Raw genomic sequence first — 23242 nt, forward strand, 5'->3', positions numbered from 1 at the left:
TCAAGCACGTCATTGTACAATATTTTAATCATTTCTTGTCATCTTAGGTTTTAGTTAGTTTGTGTTTTTCCGCTGTTGAACTCTTTTCTGAGAGAAGTGAAACATCTGCAGCAGACTGTTCAGGGAGAGCTGCAAAGCTATCCGTATGCAGACCTTCACTTAAAGCCCATTTAAAGACTATTTGAACCCTTGCATTGACTGCAGTGGATTCCATCCCGTTATGCTGGCTAATAGTATGTATGCACGTATATGTGCTTTAATGATGTTACTTGAATGCCTTGTCACAACCTTATTTGATTATTTCTTTTGAACTGGCATCATCTGTATTGCTAAAAGGAAAGCTAACTTTTCTGAAGGAAATACCCCTTGTGAACAGATTCACAAAGAACCTTAAAAGTATACTGGCATATAGTCAGCTGTGAAGGATGATCATTGCTGACGCGCTATGAGGGGTTACTGTTCTTCCTCTGTGCTCTGTATGCTTCCTGGTACAGCTTCACCCTGCAAGGAGCGGGAGAGGCAGGCTGAAGTCCTCTCTACCTCCCCGTTGCCTGATGGGACACCTGTGCTTGTGCATTAGCACGTGATTATGACTCTCCTCAGGCTCAAGCTGGTCTCACTTTTATTCTTAGAGAGTACGCTGGGCATATGTTTCTTTGGGACTGATAATGATTATCAAAGTGCACAGATGAGTATATCTAATGGGGTAAGAATGACTCTACTGTTCCAAACCAAAGGCCCATCTAGACCCATATACCATCACTCAACAGCAGAAGGTATTTGGGAAAGAATGAGTAACACAGGTAGTGATAATTTTTCTAGAAATCCATCTTCCAGTGGCATGCAGTTTACAAGCGCCTAGAGTTGAAGGCGATATCTCTGAATTGAATATTATGACTCAAGAGGATTTTTGTCTGAGAACCGCTCAAACCAGTTCTGCAGCCTGTTTAAGTCTTGGCTCATCTATAGGATCCAGTGGCAGAGCTTGATGACAGATTTTGTTTCCTTTAAATCTGACATCTTCTAACTTCGTTTGTTATCATATTTCTTGTACTCTTGCTCTCTTTTTACATTCTCTATTGAGCTTCTGAATTTGCATAAAACTCTTGTACTCCCCACCCCCAGATGAGACTGAAGTTTCTTAGTTTGTGTATTTTAAAGTAAAACCTAATTACAATTCTGAAAGTTTTCCAGATTTTCTCAGCATTCTTCAACATATTTTAAAGTGAACTTTCCCCAGAAAAGGTATGTGCATTATGAGAATACAATCGATTGATGGCTGAGTTTTGAGATTTTTTTTTTCTTTTCCTGTATAAACCATTTGTGGGATCTGAGTAGTGCTTTTCTTCATTTTCATTTAAAAAAACGCTATATACTCAAAGAAGATCTTTTAAATTTCATTTATCCTGCACGTAGCCTAGCTTTTCGGTTGTAGAATTATGGAACAATAAAGTAGTAGCTGTCCTTTTGTGAGTGTGCGTGTATGCATGAGTGTGTGTTTGTAATAATTCCTTTTTTCAGCAGTTGCTATGGTGCACGCTCTGAGTGTTGAATCATACTCTGACTTACCTGGAGTAACGGCTTATTTTGTAGTAACTTTAATTACAAAAAGTAGTTACAAATTCAAATGTTGAGAAGTGGGACCTACGTTAAAGTGCAATCTGAATACACGTTAAAGGTGATGCTTTTATTATAGTATATTGCATGACATGGCATATTTAGTGTCACACTGTAAAAGAAGAGCTAAAAAATTCTTTGCAGTAAAAGAGGTATGTGGGAGGGGCTGGGGAGGTAGTTTCCGAGTCCGTGGGACACGTTTCAACTTAGATGTGTTCTGTTCTGCGGCACGACTGAACGTTTGGAGATGAGATAACAGACATTCGCATCTGTCGCAGAATGTCAGTAGTTCAGTTAAGATATAATTTCAATATTTTGCCATTCTACTGCATATATTTAGTCACTGGACTACAAAGAGCCTGATAATCATCAGTCCCCAGGAATATGGGTACCAAGGTTAAGGTACCTGATCTCAGTTTCCCAGCAAGTGAACTTGACACTGGGGCTCCATATCCCAAGTATCCTTGTGTCTCAAGTGTCCAACTGTTTCAAGATTACTTCCCTAGGCTTTCTATTTCCTCCTTATTTCTTTCCTCTTTCCACCTCAAAAAATAAAAAAGAGAAAAAAAAAAAGATTCCATCCTTAAGACAACTGGCAAATGCATTCCAGCCAAATGTTTGGATTTGGCAAATCATTATTTTGACGTCTTTTCACATCTGCTCCCTCTTCTTCCAAAAAGAGGCAAAATCATCCAGACAGGGACTGCTGCATGGAGGAATTGCTGATGAGCTCCTCTTAGATCATTTACTGAAATATGCAAGAAATTGAAAAAAGCTCCTAATTTCAATTAACATTGTTGAGCAGGAGCCCAAATGGGTTAAATAAAAATAATAGTGAGGAATGGAGAGCTGTCATAGCAAACTAGTACTTTGCAAGTCAATTTAGTGTAAATAAACATTTAAGGCTTCATCAATTATTTTTTCATTCCCCTCCAGCTCCCTGTAATGATCTTAGCATTAAGCTTAATTTATTTGAGCTTTATAAATGGGGAGTGGGGATAGGGGGAACCCTTAATGTAGCCTTTTTTGGAACTATTACTTCTCTTCTAATAAGATTTTTTTTTAATTGAAGTGGCTTCATGAAAGCCTTCAAATTTGTAGGAGAAATAAGAAATCAGAACTGTTAAAAGCATTGCATTATATATAATATACATACATATATAAATATTCATTTTGGTATGATGTAATAAAAAAAAAAGAGTAATTGGTAGTTAGCCAAATGGGAAATTCAAGTTGTCCTAACACTTGTGACAGATAAGCTATACCAATGAAAGATGAATAGGCATGTGAAGAAAGCAACAAATCTCTGGTAGTATTAAATATGATTCACCATCTGAACTCCAGAAAACCTGTGACTTATATTTATCTTATCCTCTAGATGAAATTAAGTCTTGGAAGATGTTAGTCTTTGTCTTACCCTACATTTATGGTAATAACCATTCTCCATTACTAGAAAAATGAAACAAAAGAATATCACATTTTTTTTCATTTTAATTTTAAATTTCTTTTCACATTTTAGTCTTTTTATATTTTCTTCATTGTCCTTTTCCTTTTCTTTAATCACATGAAACAAATGGGTAGCAATAAAGAATTGTTCCCCTCATTATTTATCCTCTGTCTTTAGGATCTGAAAATACTTTCCCTCTAGTAGATTGTCTATATAAAGCTCTGCGCTTCCTGCCCCCTGCCACACACACCCCCCGAACTTATTAAGTCTTTCTTTTGTGAAAACTAAAACTTATATAAAATATATAATGAATAGCAGATCAGTAAAGAATGGAATTCTGAGCCTTATGCCTTCTGTTTTAGTGTCCTTCATATGTTCCTCATGTTACTCTTGTTTCAGATAAGTCTCCCACATCTGATTTATTTTTCCCTTGTTATCGGGATAAACACTTTTGTGATAAGTAATGGTGTTTGTTTTCAAGTCTTCAGATATAATATGCCCCACTGGTCCTATAGCATCTGGATTTTTAGTATTAGTTTTTTGCATTATTATTCTGATTACTTGTTTATTTCAGCACAAGCTGAAGTAAAAATTAACTTAGATAAAATAAAAAGAATGAAGCATTATGAAAATAAATAGACGCTTGCAATGCACCAAATATACCTTGAAAGCTTATGAAGTTAAACAGGTATAATTACTTGGCTCCAAGTAAATCCAGTGACTTACTGCCTAGCTTAACAGAACATTTATTGGTTTTATTTGTTCCTCAATGTAGGAAGAAAACATAAGACACTACAAAGTAGTTAACATATTTTGCTTGTTGCAGTAAATTACACGTTACTTTTGTATGGTTCTTATATATTTTTAAGGATCATATTTTACATGGTCTGTCTTGCCAGTAGTTTTGGCTTTCTATTTCAAAATGGTTCAGCAGTAAGTGTTACGTGTTACTTTAAGGACCTGAAAGTAGTAACGCATACAACTTACTGATTTTTATGAGTATATGCTCTGGTCCATGTTTTCATCTCTAAATTAAATGTCTTCAAGGGTAAATAAATAAAAAGGGGCATTGGCAAGGTTTTTTGTTTGATTGATTTTTTTTCGTTTTTTAATAGCCCTGGTGTGTATTGATCTGTATTGTTCCAATTTTTATAACAGTATCAATAATAGATCTAGTGTGGTAGGTTATTGAATCTTTCTGAGAGCTGTCTTGTGTGATATAACATTTTATAAATGCAATTGGAAAGGTGCAACTTCACTGCTGTTAAGGTATTTTTGATTTTGTTGTTACTGTTGTTGTTCTGCTAGTACATTTAGAAAAGCGGAATAGCTTGTTGAGCAACTATTTTAGTTTTATTTATGCTTTTGATACAAAATTATCTAAAAGAATTTCAATTTTTGTTTTGAGTGGTAAAACTAAGTGTCCTTGTTAAAGGACATTCAGATCAGTGAGCCAAAGTATGGAAAATAAAAGATATTGAATCAACACAGAAGAGGGGGGAGCATGTATGCATTATGTTATTGGGCAGCCTCCCACACACACTACCCTCACCTGAATCGTAGGACTTTTGTGGAGATGATTTTTTGAAGAACACTGTAAGTAAGTTTGCAGTTCCCAAAGATACAGCCAGAAATTAGTTGCAAATGCATTTTATTTGGTTAAGTTTAATTTCTGCATGCTTCTGTCTTGTATAGATACCATCTGACAAGTAAAACAAACATACAAGTTAAGTTTCCAAATCTGATGTGCTTTGGCTCTAAGAGAGCTTCTGAAAGTTGTCGAGGTTTTTTTATGCTTACTGTCAATAGAGAGTGTTCTTTGCTTTGTCCATTACATCTCTGAGTATTAAAAACAATGTTTTTGCAGAAATCTGATGCCTGTATTAACACAAGCATGCAGATTCATGAAAGTCACAGAAATCATTTTATCCATCTTTCTATGGAATAAAGAAAGTATGATTTCTGTGACTTTCCATAGCTGCTATATGACTATATGGCCTGTAGAAGATTGGCCTCCCTCTCTGCCTGAATCTTCTGTTCTTTTTCCTTACTGTGAATATTACTGTACCCACGTATTTATGCAAGTGTGAATTACTGTGAGTGTTCTTCATTCACATTTAAAACATACTGTTTGACTGTGTAATACTTCAGTTATGGGGAAGAAAACAAAACCACATGTATTTTTAACACGCTTTTTATAAGTTTTCTAAAAATACTCAACCATTTCTATTTCATAACACGCTTTGAGGTTATTCCACAGTTTAATTAACTGAAATTAATCCTCTTAAATATGTAGAGTATCATCTCTCAATTTTTGCTCTGGTGTTGAAGTAGATATATCAACAATATCCCATGTAATTTTATACTGTATGTGCAGCAAGGTAAAAGTTTGAGGTTCTAAATGTGCTAGATTAGCTGGCAAAAAAGTTTGAGTGACTGGATCACAGAATCTTGCATACAGCCATGCACGTCCCTGGCAATAGTTCAACCTCCGGATAACTAGTATACTCCAGTCATCTACCAAGAGCTTGGAGAAAATCTGAACTATGCTGATCTATGCTGGGTGTACATGTGTGTGACTGTGTATGTATGTAATTATTTACATAAACATATATGTATGTCTGGGTTGTGTGTGCATGCGCGCGCACACACACACACGTGTGTATATCTAAATACATAATCCTCTTGTGGCATGGATTCATCATCATAGTATGCAAGTTTTCTGTTATTTAAGTATGATCTTCTTTTTTCTGTTTCCTGAACAAAGACACTGGGAAAGTGGGAGCAGAGAGCTCATTAGTTTCACCAAAAGAAGAGAATGGAGAGTACATAGAAAAATATTTGCTCTTGCACAGTTCACCGTTCCTCTTTTCTTGGACTTATTATTGACACTTCCTTATTCAGATAAGAGTGAGTTATTTCAAACTGTGCTATCAGTGATGTTCCTTTTTGGTGTTTTCCTGTTGATCTGATAAAAGTAACCATATCTCCATTTCTCAGAGGCAAAAACATCAGTTACATAAAAATGTAAGTCTCACACTGGCAGTTCTGAAGCTATAATACTGTTTATGTTGCTCTCCTGAATGAGATTATAAAAAGCCCATGACATGCAGTTACTGCAGAAGACAAACAATAAGCTACTGCTATGTGTGATGTTGCTTTCTTTCATTATGAGGAGTAGCTAGGTGTCATTTTCTGAACTACTAGCAATAGATTTGAAATGTTTCAGAATGTAATGGTAGGAGGAATAATAATATTGAGTCACAAAACTGAAGCTGGAGAAACTTAGACAAACAGATGAAACTATAGATGGGAATTATTGACATTATTGATTATTGATTATTATGATTATTGATATGAATTGAGACTTCTGTTTAAAATCTGCCATTTATGACTTCTTCCTTAAGTATTACAACTAATATATATTTCTGGACGGGTGGTTGCAATAAATAGTGGTGGAATACTGTTACCAAAGCTGTTCTCTTGAAAGTTTTACAAATTACAATTAAGCTCCTGTCTTCCCATGTTCCTGCTGCATAGGAGTACCTGGAAGGAATATCTCTGTTATAATTATCTTTATACTCTTTCAGTTACTTTTCTATAAAAAATAATCATAGTGTTCACTTTTCTGTGTTTCCTACATTATTTGCAAAATTTTAATTGTGTGTTGATTTTACCAGAGTCATGGAGGATAAGTTTGGACATAACTATAAGGAATTGAGAATAGAGGACTGAAAGGGACCTATTCAGAGTGTTCCCTTGTGTTACAGGCAACACAGGTGTCCATTTCATAAATTGTTCCACGTCAGAAACTGACTTTTTTTATCATCATTTTTATTTTCTTCTCCATTGCTTTTCTGGGTAAGATGTTCTACAGTATCACTAGTCCAATAGCTGAAAGCTCTGGGGTTTTTTTTTGCCTTCCAACATTCATTTCCTCTTCCATATTTTGTATTCACATTTTCTTTGGTGTGTCTTTCTTTTGATGTTACCCTGAATGAAAGATAAAATGCCAAATATTTTTGCAATACGAAATTTTTCGCAAAATCAAACTCTTCTTTCTGCAACAGTAACTAAACTCTTTGTTGCATTTCAGTCTTCAAAAACAAAACCTCACCCTTTTCATTTATTTATTTTCTGTTTTTCTTTTTAATACAAGGTCTCGGGCTTTCCACCATTCATCACAGAGTACAGTTCCTAGTGTAATGCAGATTTACAGCACAAAAAAGAAGTGTCTTTGTGTTGTCTCTGTAATGGTAGCTTAAATATTTTGCTTAAACAGGAAGGCTGTCTGCAAAAGTGTTTTTGTGGGGAAAAGGTGACAATGTAGTACTGCTATTTTAATTGAGATTGCTGGGCGTCTTCATGCTTCTTTTCCAGCAGTGGTTTCCAGTAGAGATTTGGAGACTGAAAAAAGAGCCACTGATGGCAGAAGGGGAGAAAGGGGAATGAGAAATTGGTTGTAGAGATGAGAAAGAAGCCACAAAAGTTATAAAAGGACAGACAGCAGACAGCAGATAATATGGCAGTAAAAAGGGCAACAGTCGTACCCTCCCCTACCGCAAAGAAATCCAGAAAAAAAAGAGCAGTTAGAGGGTTTTAACCTGTCTTTTGATTTGTACCACGTTGTTACCAAGTAATAAATATATGTTAACAAGGATACTGCTCCTGCATCTCTGATAACCCTTCAACACTGAGGAAGAGAGGAAAAACCCAGGCAGTAACACTCAGGGTAGCTGTGGTAGGGATCCAAGATTTGGCTGACCCCAGTGGGTCTGGCTTCCTTTTTTCCTAGTGCCAGTTGCTGGTTCATTGCGTGACCCTAGCTAATATCAGAACAAAGCACAGAGTGGACTAAACCCTTCGATAACTATTAGTCTAATGATTATAAGAAGAGAGACGTAGAGGTATGGGGAAAGGATCATTTAAACTCTGGAGGATGTGGAACACTAAGATGCGAATGTAGCTTCAGACTGTGGTCTCCCCACCTGCAAGCAATGCCATGTTTTGGAGGCGAAGCTTTTAAGGGCTCCACAAAGGACAGATGCAAAATTTCCTTCCGCTCTTGTTTAACCATTCTTTATTTTTCTGGTTGATGCTTGGGAGTGGCAGAGAAGGGACTGCTGAGCCAAAAATGTGTCTGAGCTGGTACTGGACTCCTGTTTTTGCCTCCTTCTGATGTCGGAGACAAAAATTGGAAACTGGTGCTTTCCTTTTCTAAGTCTTTCTCTCCCAAATAACTTGGAATGGTGGAGACATTTCATGTCTGTATTGGAATTTGACCAGTAGTATGTCTTTACAGTATATAAAGCAAATGTTCTTATGAGAAGAAAAATTTCTATTTCTTCCTCTGGTCACTATTTTTCCTGATAGTGAGGATAGCCTAGTAGTCCATTGTCGCCATGCCTTGTTTATGTCATATGTTTTGACTAGAATGAATAGCTAAATATTCTTGTTCATTTTATTCTGAGAATATAATAAGTTTTTATCATCTGGGTCACTTCACTCCATAGTAAATATAGTCACTTGTTAGTAAAAATATATATTTTTGAAGCTTCATTAAAGAGCTTGTATTTATGCTTTTCTAGGGCAAAAAAAAAAAGCAAGGAATGCTTTCCCATCTACATTAATAGAAATTGTTTTACAGATAATAAAGTAACCTGCTCTCTTGGATTTTGTTTGTTTTTTTTATGGGAAAAGTGTGGGGGGAGTAGTTTGAAAACAACAATTTATTGAAAAATAAGCAGGTATCACTTTCAGTCTTTGTGTCAATAGATTTGCTTACAAAGAATATATTGCTTTGCTGAATTTGAGCTCATCAACTGAGAACAAGAATGATTATGAAAGCTGAAAATGTATGTGCAGAAGAAAGCATTTTGTGACTACTGTTTGGCATTGTTCTAGAAAGCATGCTTAGCTCAAGTGAGAAACATCACCAATGGTCAAATTCTTTTTCAAAGTCAATGAGTTCTGGTTGCTCATGCAAAAAAATTTATTATCTTACAAACCGTGGTAATCCTACTGGCTTCATAACCTCTATATGAGAGGTTTTATATGACTGAAGGAGTCATCTTTAAGTGACTTAACATGTGGCAGTATGTCATGTTGGGCTGAGTCAGTCCCATGCAGGGACACTCTGTCCAAAAGATTTAGAGTTCTTCGACATGCAGTCTCCTTGAAGTGGGATAGCATCATCCCTCTAAATTAATAACAGTTGATTTCCTCTTGTCTTCATTCAGGAACAGCTGATGTTTCTGCTGTCAGCTAAGTGCCATTTTCTCAGGGAGAAGGAAAAGCCTCCCTCTCTCTTCCACTCTCCCGCTCTTCTTCTCTCCCCTTTTTTTTTGAAAAGAAAAGTCTAGATTTTTTTTTAAATACCTTTGATTTACTGCCTTCTGTTTTGTTTATAAGATACCTTGAGATGCATCATATTATGCTGTATGTAATATTCTTTAGTAGATTCCTGGTACTAGAAGAGATGCTTGAGTTTTTACCTATTGAGTTATTGCAGTTCATTGCAGTTTATCAAACTGTTTAAGTGTCACACCTTTAAAAAATTCTAATTCCAGTAAATGTACGCAAAAGTATTCATCTCATGATAAGTGAGCCTGCTATTTAGTACAGTGATATTGGTACTGTTCTGAGACAACCTCTTCATAGTGCTATTGTTTGTACTGTTAGAAGTATGCATGCAGACTTCATGCCATAGTGCTGAATAGTATCAGATGTCTTGACTGGAACTGATCCTCTGCCATTTTGGAGTCACAAGTTCAAGGATTTGTTATAGTTATCAAAGAAATTGCTAGCGCTATGAGAAAGTGTCAATAAAAGTTTGGAAGTTTAACTTTGAATTGTAAAATAAAAAATGACTAACAGGATAGAATTTGGAAGCTTTGTGTTTTCCAGAGCCAAAGGTAGTAAATTATAAAGGAATAATTGAGCTGTATTTTATTCTGCGTTATTGTAAGTGCTTAAATCAAGAGAATGTACTGAGCCTGAGGCCCGCTGTGCAAGCTATTGATTAAGCTGAAATACTGGTTGGAAAAAAATAAGCTCATTTTTCTTCTTGAAGTTCCAGTCAAGTATAACAATTAAATCCCTAAAAACCGTTTATGATTTTTTTCATACCTCTGTAGTCTGCTACGTTTTGTTATTCTTCATGGTTAAGTGTTAACCATGATGTTACATACTGAATATTCACCTATGTGATGCTTTGTAATATGAGCCTACAGCTAAGCTATATCTGAGCCAAATTCCTTGCAAATGTATAGGTACAGAATAGTTTCCTTTGAATCTAGGCAGGGGGAGACTGGGGTTTAGCATGTGTGTGTAAACTAAAATCCTAAGATGTTCTTCAGTGCTGATATTTTTCTTTTCCTAAATGGAAGTGGTGGATATGGTGTGTCTGTGGGTTCCAATAATCAATTCTAGGTCTCTATGGATGTATATCTAACTCGTTGACTACAGTTAGATCATTTGCAGGAGGAAAGTGTTCAATTGTGTTTGTTTAGGGAATACTTGTTTTAAATTGCATGGGTCATTTGATATACATTTGACTTCTGAATTTGTTGTTAAAAATTTACAGCTCACTTGACACAGAGAGCAATGTTATTAAGTTAGGTATTTCCCTTTTTGGATGATGCATTTTTTTTCGGGTTACTCAATATTTGTGTCTTTTGAGATGCAAGTGTTAGAACTCAATGATGCTGTTTGTGGTCTAACCAAGCAAGACTCTGAGAAGTTTCCTTAAACTGAACTCCCACAACTGACATTTCTAAACACTTGCCAAGATATACTTCAAATTTTGCAAGAGGTTCTTCAGTTTATAGTATCTGATTCCCAGACCTAAGAAATACATATGCTCCTCCTGTGCTACTTCTCTTGAACTGCCTGGCAGTATGACCAAGAGATGTATTTTTTCAGGGGTTAGTTTTTCCCTTCTAGAGATTGCATAGCATTGGTTTAAATCCAACCTTGGGTCCTGTGAAAGTCCTTGGAAACGTCCTTGCAAAGGTCAGAATATTCCAATTATGTTCTTGGGATAACATCAGAGATCTTGACATTTGAACAGAGTAATGTTTTTTCCCTGCCTGGTTGAACATCAGTCACCTGGAGAAATTTGAATGCGCCTGTGGGATTTCGTGCCTGGGATTTCCCTGACTGACAGCTGTTAGAGAGGTCAGGAATGGAGATTATTGCCTTTAAAAATATATATCTTCTGTTCCTCTGAGAAAACTCCATGAAGGCAATGTGAGGGGACTCTGCCGGCATAGACTGATGAATAACTTCAGAAATTCACAGTAATGTACACTTGGAAGTATTTTTTCCTCTACTAATATATGTTATCTAGCTCTATCTGTGAGTATTCTCTAATATATTAACAGTGTTCATATATGAGAAGTAACAGAAAAATATGTACCTTTTCACACACGTAGATACTGGGCTCTTTATCATTCCCAGGTGTTTACCAATGTCATCCATTGCCTAATGATGTTAGAGTTGCAGAGCAGGTTGTGTACACCTCGGAGTTCATGTCTATGAATATACTGCCTTCTGGCAGTTTTGCTACAGTGAGTTTATGACGTATAGGATTACAGTGCTGACTCATAAAAAATCTGAATTTTTAGTGATTGCCTTACTTTTCAATAATTTTTTTTTTAGGTAGAAATCCATTCAAAAAAAAAAAATTTTAATGCTTTCCAAGTATAATGGAGGCCTGTGAAAATGAGACAATGGGATCTGAAGTCACATTAAATTGTACTGTTTAGAAGGGCAGATGAAGTTATGAAATGGAAACCTTCAATTAGTCTAGACTAATAAAATGTTTAACCCAGAATACTCTTTTGTTGTATACATGAAGCACTATTTTGTTTTATTCACTTGGTAAATATGGTGGATGTTTAATTCATTTAGTTGCTCTGAATACGCTCTAGTGAATCTTGCCTTGTATCTTAATTTTAGAATGTCTTATACTGTCCTTCCATATTACTTATCAAAATTAGGATTTATCTTCTACTTAATGTGTTTGCAAATCTGAACAGCATGCTGAAAAATATATTTAAAGTTCAAATTAACTCCTGTACTCTTAACATATTTTTTTGTTTGGCATTAGCTGAAGAAGATTGTTTCCTAAACTAGATTTTTTCTTCTCCTGAAACACCACTGAGAAACTCCAATCTTATCTAGCTATCAAAATAAGACATCTGGTTTTGTTGTTGTTAGTGGGGATTTTTGTTTGTTTGTTTTTTGGACAATTTTTGAAGATGCTAAATAGGTCAGCTGGTAAGTATTTTGGATAATTTTTTTAGGTACCTGACTGGAAGCTGGTCAATTAGCAAAATCATCTAGCAAAGGGTTCTTAATGGACATATGTGATGCTAGCACGTAGAGGATATAACTCAGTATTTATTCATTCACTCGATGGAGAGCTATAGCAGGACTCATGGGAATGCACGCAAATTGAGTTTATAATCACTGATTTTACATAGCAGGTTGCAATAACTGATGAATAATGAGTAATTCTTACGGTAACAAGCATTATCTTTTTGTTTAGGGACTTAAAGAGAAGAAAGGGCTTTAAAAGACACCGGTAACAAGTGCACATTTCATTTTCCATCAAGTGTGCGGTTTCTTTTTCTTTCCCTTTGAGCCTGTTCTTAAGAATTTTCGGTGAAAGAACCAAGAATTCTTAAGGTAATAAAAAGGAAATAATAAGTCAGCTGTGCTGCACCTAAACCTGATGCATGTTAGGTACCGCTCAACAGCTGTCTGATATGCGGACTGGTCAAAATGCCAGCCCTGAATTCAAGATGTTAAAGCTCAGCACAATGTGTTCTTATTGCTTTAGTGCATAATATTTTTTGAAGAAAAGGTTAACAAGCACTGTATTATGGATTCATATGTGAGGATATGATCAACTCTTCTAGAACCAGTGTTGGCCAGCTTAGCTCCTATTCTAATGCCATCCCCTCAGAGAGGCACTGGCTACCAGGAACAAAATCTAAAAGTAAGGGTTTCTGTCTCTGCTATTGTATAGTGTCAGTGTACAGCGGAATGAAAGAAAACAATCAAACTGAGATCAGGCAGGAGGGTAAAAGTTGTTGAAACAGTCCAATAATAACCACATGTTGGACTGAATTATCTATAACATACACAAAGACCTCAGTATTCAAATGTGGTTGTACAACCTTAGATATTTAAATGCTTTGTCTGAATATATAGCTGTATAGTATAATTTTTAGAGCTTCTGAAATATATTTTAGGCATTTAGAATACTGTACTATTGAGAGCCACAGAAATGCTGCGATTTCTTGAAAGTTAGCTTGTGTTTTTGAAGTGACATTTTCTTACCTGCATTCTATTCATTGTGTGGATATTTATTTCATGTTGTTCCTTTTAATTTATTTTGTTTTGACTAATTATATTTTCCTAAAGTCTGTTTTAGCTCCTTTTAATGTCTGCTTTACTCCTCTGTTAATTGTCATTTGTTTTCATTTCTTTTGAAGTCAGTCTCCCCTCAGTGAACACAAACGTTCTCTTACTCTGTTGTCCAGTCCTCCTAAGACTCTTTTCCATCTCTTCATATTATCCTTCTTGTCTTCTCCAAGAGAACTTCCTCTCTCCATTCATATGGGATTCACACTTTCTTCTCCAGGGTAGGTACCTTGTCATTGCCCCTCTTAATCTTCCCTGCAGAATGTACATGTAGAGCATTATCTTCACGTCACGTATTCCAGCTCATCTCTTTCATAAAAGCTTTTGCATGTGTATTTTCTTAAACATTTTCTCTCCTGTCTTTCCTGATAGACGTTACTTTCTGTTCATTGAAGTGTGGTGGTGTTACTGCGTTGGTTTCACTCTTAGATTTATGCTCTGCATTGGAAAGAATATCACTCAATGCATGTTCTCAGACAAAAAGTATGTTTCTATGGCAAGCAACTCTAGCAAAAAAAATTGCAAATATATTTCTTTATTTTGAGGCAGAATTAAAGTGAGTAGTCTTTTCAAAGAAATAATGGAGAAACTGTCGCAACTGAAAAGCTTTGCGTGGAGATTGCATGGTTAGACCTGATATTTATACTGCAGTAGTACTTCAGAGGCCTTATCACGGTACAGACACCCACTGTGTGCTGTAAAAACTGAGAACAAAGTTAATTCATGTACTCTAACTTTCAAATAACTAAGGAATCCTTCCTTAAGGAAGAATCTTTCTAAAATTTGTCAGTGCAGCAGGACAAATTTATCACAAGTCAGTGATAATACGGTCTTATCCTAGTGTTGCTTGAATAAGCCTGATGATAGAGCAAATAATTTATTTTTCCTAGCTTCTTGTATGCCTTGCAATCCCCATAACTGTATCCCATCAGACTTGCACTTAACTACAGTGTTTATAGCATAGGGAGTTCTTGGTATCTTCTTCCTTTCCCCGAGGCATCTAGAACATAATTGTCTTCATGTGTAAATGGCTTAAAATAATAAACATGGTATTTTGAACTGTAACTTTTTATGAAGCAAAGTTAGGATACCAAAGGTGCTGATTTATAAATAAGATAAACTTACTTAATTACAATGCTGCATTTTACAGCTGGTATATGCTTGAAGCATTGCCTGTTTACAGTACAGTGAGTGATTCACTGTTGTGACTAGAGAAAAATTATTAATTATTTTTCAATTTATGAACTGTTATGTGCATATCTAATAACTTTGATTGTGCTATGAAAGCTGTTGGGCCAGAACAGGTTAGTTAATTTTTATGAAATGTATATGTTGAACTATATGCTCTGATAAGTGCATGCATACTGGGCTATCTAGTACTTAAGCCTGATTTACCCAGACAATAAATCCCTGGTCTAGGATCTACACTGAGTGTTCTGTACTTCACTTCTGCTGCTGAACTTCGTAGAAAGCATTCTTTCATTTAGAAAATGTACCTGCATTTGTGCAAGCATTTTTGTTTCTGTAATAGGAAGTGGTTCAGAAGAACTTCATGGAAAAAAAATCTAGCTGCAGAGAGTAAAATGATCAAGAGATTGCTGATGGGATACAGATTATTTTCATTTTCAGGTGAGCAGTTAAAAATGAAAAGACTCTAGAAAATAGAAACAAATCATTGTGATCTGGTGAAAGCTGTTTGGAAAGCTGAAATATGTGGAAAACTGTCTGGTGTCCTTCACATAACAAATGTTACCACTACGGTAGATATGTAGTTTTTTCACTTTTTTGAGCAGTATCTGTGTAGGAGTAAAGGACTGAAAGCTGAGCTCTATACTCTCATGTAGTAGGTAGGTTCTTCCTTCCTTCCTTCCTTCCTTCCACGTCCCCCGGCAGCTGAAATGCTTTTGTCATGTGGTAATTGCAATACTGCTATGTATGCTCATCTTTCAGAGATGGATAATTCCCTACCCAAGAGTTTTTCTGTGCTATTTTTCAGATTTCATCTTAATTTTATTTTTATATGTCTTTTCCTCACTTAATCCACAAAATAGCTTTCCATACGAAAAGCAATATAGCTCCTTCTGCTCAAATGGAGGAGGCAGAAAGAAAATTTAAAAATAAAATATACAAACAACCAGGCTCCACGTTACCTTAGCTCACCGGCATTTTTAACACTTGTGCTTCTGAGCACAAGTGTTTTGCTTCTAGAGGCCGATGGAGCTCAGGAATGAAGTAGGACAGTTTATCTTCTTTTGTATATGCCTTAAATACAGGTGAAGAAAAGAAAAATCATGTTTCAATTTTTTATTGATGCTGTTGGCCCACACGTTACAGGTTGCCCCTGTCTCTTGGAGAAGGGGGAGAAATATATTCCACCATCTCTGAGTGCTGCATGTTGTAATAGAAATATCTAATAGCACAGAAATTCTGGTAGAGCGCAGTCAGTTAGTTTTCCCCTCCTCTGCGAAACAGAATTTCAAGGAAAATAGGGCTTCCAGTATTTGAATGTTATTTTCGGGTGTTGGTCTTGTGCTTGATCTCACAGTTGAGTGAAGACTGCAGATATAGGTGGGTATCTTCTCTTTAGAATTTTAGATTTTGATTTTTTTTTCCTTGTTAAATCACTGAACTATCTTTCAGCAGCCTCCTTTAAGTACCCATATTTTCTTTATTTTTTTTTCAAGTGTTCTGGCAGCTGATGTGTTCTCTACAATAGAAAAAGCTGTCCTTCCCCTCCACTGCCCAGTAGGTAGTCTCTTTGTAACTGAGCACTTACCGTTTAGTCTCCCTCTTTTTTAATAGTAATTCACTCCTTACTTTTAATTCTGTACAGATTCACTGTTTGCTAAATAGAGTGCATTGCAGCTTGAAAAGATTGTCCCTTTCACGGAAATTAGCCACTTTTCTTTCTGTTTCTGCGCTGTCTGCTTCTGATCGAGCACTAGAGCTGCCTTTTACGCAGCCTAGTTGGACCTGTTGTATGAAGAATGACATCTATGCGGATACAAAACTTTATCAAATGACCAATTCTTGCAGATCCGTCGAGAGCTCCCAAGCAGGAGAGCTTTCATCTGAGAAAAGTCTTTCTAGTGATTTTGAAAAGAATCTGCAACAACCTTTAGAATATACTATTTACCACCAAAAAGTGATGTGTTCAGGTTTTGACTGAATAGAGAGTCACCGAATGGTTAAGGCTGGAAGGAACCTCTAGAGATCATCTAGTCCAAACCCCCTGCCCAGTTAGGGTCACATAGAGCAAGCACATTACCCAGGGTCGTGTCCAGTCGGGTTTTGAGTATATCCAGTGAAGGAGACTCCACCACCTCTCTGGGCAACCTGTGCCAGTGCTCTGTCACCCTCACAGTGAAGAAGCTTTTCCTCATGTTCGGATGGAACTGCCTGTGTTTCAGTTTATGCCCATTGCCTCTTGTCCTGTCACTGGGCACCACGGAGAAGAGTCTGGCCTCATCTTCTTGACACCCCCCCTTCAGATACTTGTGCACACTGATCAGATCCCCCCTCAGTCTTCTCTTCTCCAGACTGAACAGGCCCAGCTCTCGCAGCCTTTCTTCAGAGGAGAGATGCTCCAGTCCCCTCATCATCTTCATAGCCCTCTGCTGGACCCGCTGGAGGAGCTCCATGTCTCTCTTGTCCTGGGGAGCCCAGAATTGGGCACAGTACTCCCGGTGAGGCCTCCCCAGGGCTGAGGAGAGGGGCAGGATCACCTCCCTCCACCTGCTGGCAACACTCTGCCTCATGCACCCCAGGATCCCATTGGCCTTCTTGGCCACAAGGGCACACTGCTGGCTTATGTTCAACTTGTTGTCCACCAGGACCCCCAGGTCCTTCTCTGCAGAGCTGCTTTCCAGCAGGTCAACCCCCAGCCTGTACTGGTGCATGGGATTATTCCTGCCTAGGTGCAGGACCCTGCACTTGCCTTGGTTGAACTGCAGCAGGTTCCTCTCTGCCCAGCTCTCCAGCCTGTCCAGGTCCCTCGGAATGGCAGCACAGCCCTCTGGTGTATCAGCTACACCTCCCAGTTTTGTACTCTCCACAAACTTGCTGAGGGTGCACTCTGTCCCTTCCTCCAGGTCATTGATGAATATATTGAACAAGACTGGACCCAGGACTGACCCCTGAGGGACACCGCTAGCTACAGGCCTCCAAATGGACTTTGTGCCACTGACGGCAACCCTCTGAGCTCAGCCAGCTCTCAATCCACCTCACTGTCCACTCATCTAGCCCACACTTCCTGAGCTTATCTATGAGGATGTGATGGCAGACAGTGTCAAAAGCCTTGCTGAAGTCAAGGTGGACAACATCCACTGCTCTCCCCTCATCTTTCCAGCTGATTGTCCCATCATAGAAGGCTTTCAGGTTGGTTAGGCATGATTTCCCTTTGGTGAATCCATGCTGACTACTCCTGATCCACATGCTGAGAGATGAGCTCCAGGAGTGCAGTCTTTCAACAAGTATTTCCAGTGTATTAAATCTTTTGTAAAAGGGAAACAATTCTTTCAGTCTTCTTGCACTTGCCTACAACGACTTTTGCCCCACCTACCTCACAGGATACTCTCCATAAAGCTTCTGTAACTTCAGCAGAGGTGGCTGGGACCTAGACTTTTTTAGGCAGAGAAAAAGAATGATAGCAATTTCTAGATTTCTTTTTCCAGTAAAAACATATTTAATTAAAATGAATGTTTCAAGGTGAAAATTTTGCAGTGAAGAAATTGTTTACATATTTTTTTTTGTGAACTTTTAATTCTAACAGGTCTTCCAGGTACCACAAGTGAAAGACATCTCATACTGTGCTTGCTGTAGATTTTGTGGCCATTAATGTGCATTTGGCAAGAAAATCGTATGTATTATTTGGAGTGAAGACGACTGAGTGCAGAGTTTATGGCCCCAAGAGCATTATGCTCACGTTGCCAGTACTATAACTCCTTTAGGATTCTGTATTTACACTGTGCAGGCTTTACTCTGATTAATTTGGGCAGGTATCATGTATCTGACAGCACATTGCTTTTAACAATGACGTAGTCTGACTGCTAGGTCTATTAGGATATGCATGCTAAATCAAATGTGTGTGACTGAAGGGAGCTTGAATTTGTATGAGAAATCAAAGCCAGCTAACCTCTATCTTCAGTGACCGATCTCTGTACGTAAGACTTGACTGAAGGTCAAGGTGACTGTAGTCAAAAAGCCTTGCGGCCCTGTATCACAGTTCCTGGTTATACTTCTTGTTAGAATTTCTATCTGATATCCTTTCTCCTCTGGCAAATATTTCAGGAGGTACAACAGCAGAGGTGGTGTGTCATTTGGATCTGTAGCAAGATGGTCACTTTGAGCCTACCTGAAAGCTCTGCTTCAGGTAACCCCATCATGAATGGCATATATGGGAAGGTGGAGATTACTGGTTATTATGGTGGCCATATCATTTACATGCACACAGTAGCTGTGGGATCCGGTATGCCTTATTCTCACCCACCCAGTGGGTCACTTGGCAGTGCTATGTTCTGCTCTCTGGCGACTTGTGGATTTTCAGTTTTCTTAACTGTCTTAACGTATTGTTGTCAGTGAATATCTGCTCTCTGCTACCTGAAAATAACATTTTATGACACATTTTGTAGCTGTAAAGCAAATAAATAATGTAGTTTGCTTTCAGTATGTTTTAATTGCTCTATAACCTGGATCTAACAGAACATTTTACTTTTTTCATAGCTACTCTGTCTCTTGAGTATATTTTCTTATCTGTTCAGTTATTTGGTCTTCAGCCTGCCTTCAAAGTTTGCTTCTGTTGGTTTTACTCTTGTAAAAAACTAGCCCATAGCAGATGAAAATTAACTTTCAGTCATTTCTTGGATTTTTCCTCTTTAATCATACTGCTGTTTCCTCTTGCTCTTAGTCTATTCCCTGTGACTTAACTATGTTATTCTAAAGGAGCTTTCAAAAGGAATTTAGGAATTTTAACTTTCATATATTTAAACCTTTGCATTTGATGTAGATATTTTTAGAAAGATATAGTTATAAAATATTACTATCTAAAGTTTGTAATCATCAAAATCATGTAATAATTCTCTTAAAATATACAGCTTAATTACATTCCGGTTACTACAGCTTAGTAATTGAGCTATAGTTCCTGTGTGAACCGATACGGAGCAGTAATTCAGGATTTTTCTCAAGAACAGCTCTTGTTATAATCTAGAAATAGCATTTATAAGGAACATGTTTAAAGTGCCAGGAAACTGCATTTCTAAAACTCGTCCTGTTATAACGTTTGACCAGTTAATGCATGAGTATCTAACTCCCCCCTCCTCTTTTTTGCGGTTTAGGTGCCCACTTATAATTTGAGATTTAAATGCTTGCTGGAACAGTGAAAGAATCTTCTGCAGCAAAGTATCTCTTTCAATAGATATTCTTTCAATCTTCTTGAACTTACCTACAACCACTTTTGCCTCAGCTACCTCACTGTATTTTGTAGTAATTCCATGATAATTGTCTTATAACTACAATGCCATTCTTTCCCTATATTATTAAGCATTACAGCTGGTGTACAGTTGCTGAACTCTCTTAGTTTAGGGCAGTTTTGTTAATAGGTGATCTCTGAAGTTATTGGCTGTTAATTCCTTTCAGTAAGGTCATCAAAAGCTCTTCTAGGTTCTCAAGAAGTTTTTGGATGCAGCATATTCAGTATGTGGCTTGGCAGGCAATAAGAAAAGGATAGTCCGCATTTCACAGCATGGATATTCCAAAATTTTTGTGTGGATCTCTCTTGGAGCCCTCTCATTTGCTTCTATACAAACATGTTTTAGGCACAGAGGAAAAGAAAACTTCATTATTTTTTCTGAACTGACTGTACTACTAGATGAAGTTGTTTGTGTAGTATATGTTTCTTTCCTTTAATTTTCAGCACTCTACGTAAGTTGGTACACCTCTTGGTATAAAGACGGAGAAAGATGGCTCTTTTCTCAAGAGCCATCAGATATGAGTTGTCACTTTGTGCTTACATCTCCTTAACCTAGACCAAGCTCATATGAGGAAGAGATTTTGTTCTGTGGAAAAGGAAATGCTTAGTAAATTTGAAATAAGCATTACTTTGTGCTCTGGAGATTCTGCATTGGGTACAAAAAATGCAGATGTCTGCCTGTTTATGAGCAGTATATTGGAATCATTTTAATCTTCTAGGCAAAAGGACTGAGGCAGCAACATCCGACATATACAAAGCTGAGATTTGATCCTTGATAAATTTCTTGTCACTGTTGTTATCGGCAAAACTTAATTTTTTATCTGGATGATTTTGGTTGAAGAGTTCCTCAGGCTGCCAGTTAAGGGGAGTCTATCTCCTTATTTCATTTCTTACCACTTCTGCTTGTTGTATGGAATCTTGTTTTGTAGGATGGGAGAAGATAGGCTATACAAGAGCGTAAAATTACATACTAGTAATTGTGTTTGTCATAGTCTTGTTTTCTCCCAGCCTACCTTCCTCCCTCCTTCCCCTTCTTGCATTAATGCTGGCTTTCTGCAGAATACCATATTTCCTAGTTCTACAAAGTATATTCTTTTTTTTTTAAATGACTACAAGGGGGAGAAAGGGTGGAAGTTTACTGTATATAATACCTCCTGTGATTGACAGTCTTTTTGCCTCCTGCTTCCTAGTAGGTAGATAACGCTTGCTGTATGGGATCTTGTTTTGTAGGATGGAAGAAGAGGGAGGACAGCAACAAACACAAATAGTGGTATGTAATTTTCCCTTTCTCCTTTGTCTCTCCCTGCTTACTGGTCTTAACACAGAATGTACTCAATCATATTATGGTGTCTTGTACTGCTATTTGCTTCTTTTTATAAAAACACATCTTCCCAGTTTTTTGTTAGTTAGTTGATTGAATCGTTTTAAGAAAGAATGCAGATGAAATATGACATACAAAGCAAAGTTATTGGGTCAGATTGAAGTCACTCTTGGCCACAGTACGACTGAACTTAAACTGAGCAGTTTCTATATCCCATTACAAAATCTGTAGTCCTCTTATCATACACTAGCTTTTAAAATATTTTATTGCCTATAGTATGTGAGATTTTTAAGAAAACAGCGGTGATGGGGAGAGGGTAATCATCTTTCTATTAAAAAAAAGATCTACTATAGTAGATCATATAGCGTGCTACCTTTTTGAATAGCTAATACTGGAGAGCTGATAGATGACTGGCTCATTTTTTAGGTCAAGTTTCATCAAACACATTGTAAACTTAAATTCTAGTTGCATAATCTTGATTGATTAGTTTGAATGATACAGGGAGAAAGTACACAGCCTTGCATAACACAGATTGGAGGTTAGAAGGAGTTTTCTCGTAAAATGAAGAGGAAAATTGCTGCTAAACAGAAGGCTTGCTTACTATGTTTAAGGGCAGCAAAGCACTTTAATACTGTATTGTGTAGTTTTCAAACAGATAATTTCACTCAAAAGTACAGAAGTTATTCAAAAAGACGTTGCCTTTTATTTTTCTTGTCATAGGGATCACGCTTTTGCCCTCTTGCTAAAAGGATATAAATTGGCAGTGTTTACAAGGCAGATATGTAAAGCAGAGTAGCTGAGGCACAAAGATTAAGGAAAAATGCTTGATTAAGGAAAAAATGCTTTATTGAATTCATTTATCGAGAGGAATATAGAAAGGCAAATGATGTGTCAAACACTTGTTTTCAGAAATATACAGTCTTTATTAGAACAGTTTTTCTTAGTGTTGTTCTCAGTTATTAGTTCACTATTGACTTAGCAAGAACATGCCTACCCAGTGAATCATTCTTAGTTTCTATGACACCCTTAAGATCTGGGTGGTATGACTACAGCAACAAACAAGCCATTTTTTCAAGTTCTGAATAGCTGTGGTAATTATGAAAGCAAAGCTATATTTGTATTTGCCATGATGATGAGAAAGTTTTCCTATTACAGTTAAAAGCAAGAGCAAATCCTCAACAGAGTAAAGATGCCTCACTCCTCTTGATAATGGCACATTAGGGATCAGATTCTGTACATTAACTGCTCTACATAGGTTGTGTGTCAAAAGCATAAAAGTAAAGATAGAGTTTAATAGTAAAATAGAATATTTTTCTGTTAGGAGAAGACCTGGTTGTATTAGATTAGGTTAATCTTCAAGATGTTGTCGTTTATGGACTGACACGTGATGCCTCTTGTAAGGATAATTATTTTCCTCCTACTGCGGAACTAGAAATACACTTACTTTGATGACCTCTCTGTGCCTGGTCCATTTAACACGAAGATTAGCCTTTCAGTGGAGTGATTCTTCCCAAACTAGGGAAAGACCTAAATTCCCATGGTCAACATGGAGCAAATAAAAGCCCCAAACTGTATTTTAATTAGCTAATAATTCCATGTTGTGTAAAAAATATGAGGACAATAGAGAACTAATTAAAAGGTAGAGGTTTTGTGTGTCCTTTCCTGGTGGCATCTGGAGTATAATTAATTGCTTTTATTCTGAGGTTCATAACATTACCATTACTTTTCATGATAATTTTGTTGTGTAGACATGACACTTGAATATTGAACAGAGCTATCTGAAAAAAATTGCATAGGCTACTATGCAATACTACTCTGCCAAGGAAAATGGTACCTTTGAAGTTCCAAGGGATGTATAATTACTGGAGATTAAGCCTTCAGTTTACCTAGAGGGGGATTTTTGGTTGGTTGGTTGGCTGGTTGGTTTGTTTATGTGATCGTAACGTGTCCGAATAAC

At 37.1% G+C, this 23242-nt stretch overlaps 1 protein-coding gene across 3 annotated transcripts in view; it reads left to right on the plus strand.

Annotated features, from left to right (window-relative positions):
- Window positions 1–23242, plus strand: part of FGF14 (fibroblast growth factor 14) — a 416990-nt gene that overhangs the window by 215850 nt on the left and 177898 nt on the right. The window contains exon 2 of one of the 3 annotated variants that reach the window (XM_009680096.2): window positions 21195–21234. The exons of the other annotated variants lie outside the window; for them this stretch is intronic. The gene's annotated coding sequence lies outside the window, so the exon portion shown is untranslated. The remainder of the gene's footprint in view (window positions 1–21194; window positions 21235–23242) is intronic. 3 annotated transcript variants of the gene reach the window in all.

This window comes from Struthio camelus, chromosome 1, assembly GCF_040807025.1.
Source record: "Struthio camelus isolate bStrCam1 chromosome 1, bStrCam1.hap1, whole genome shotgun sequence".
Classification (NCBI taxonomy): domain Eukaryota; kingdom Metazoa; phylum Chordata; class Aves; order Struthioniformes; family Struthionidae; genus Struthio; species Struthio camelus.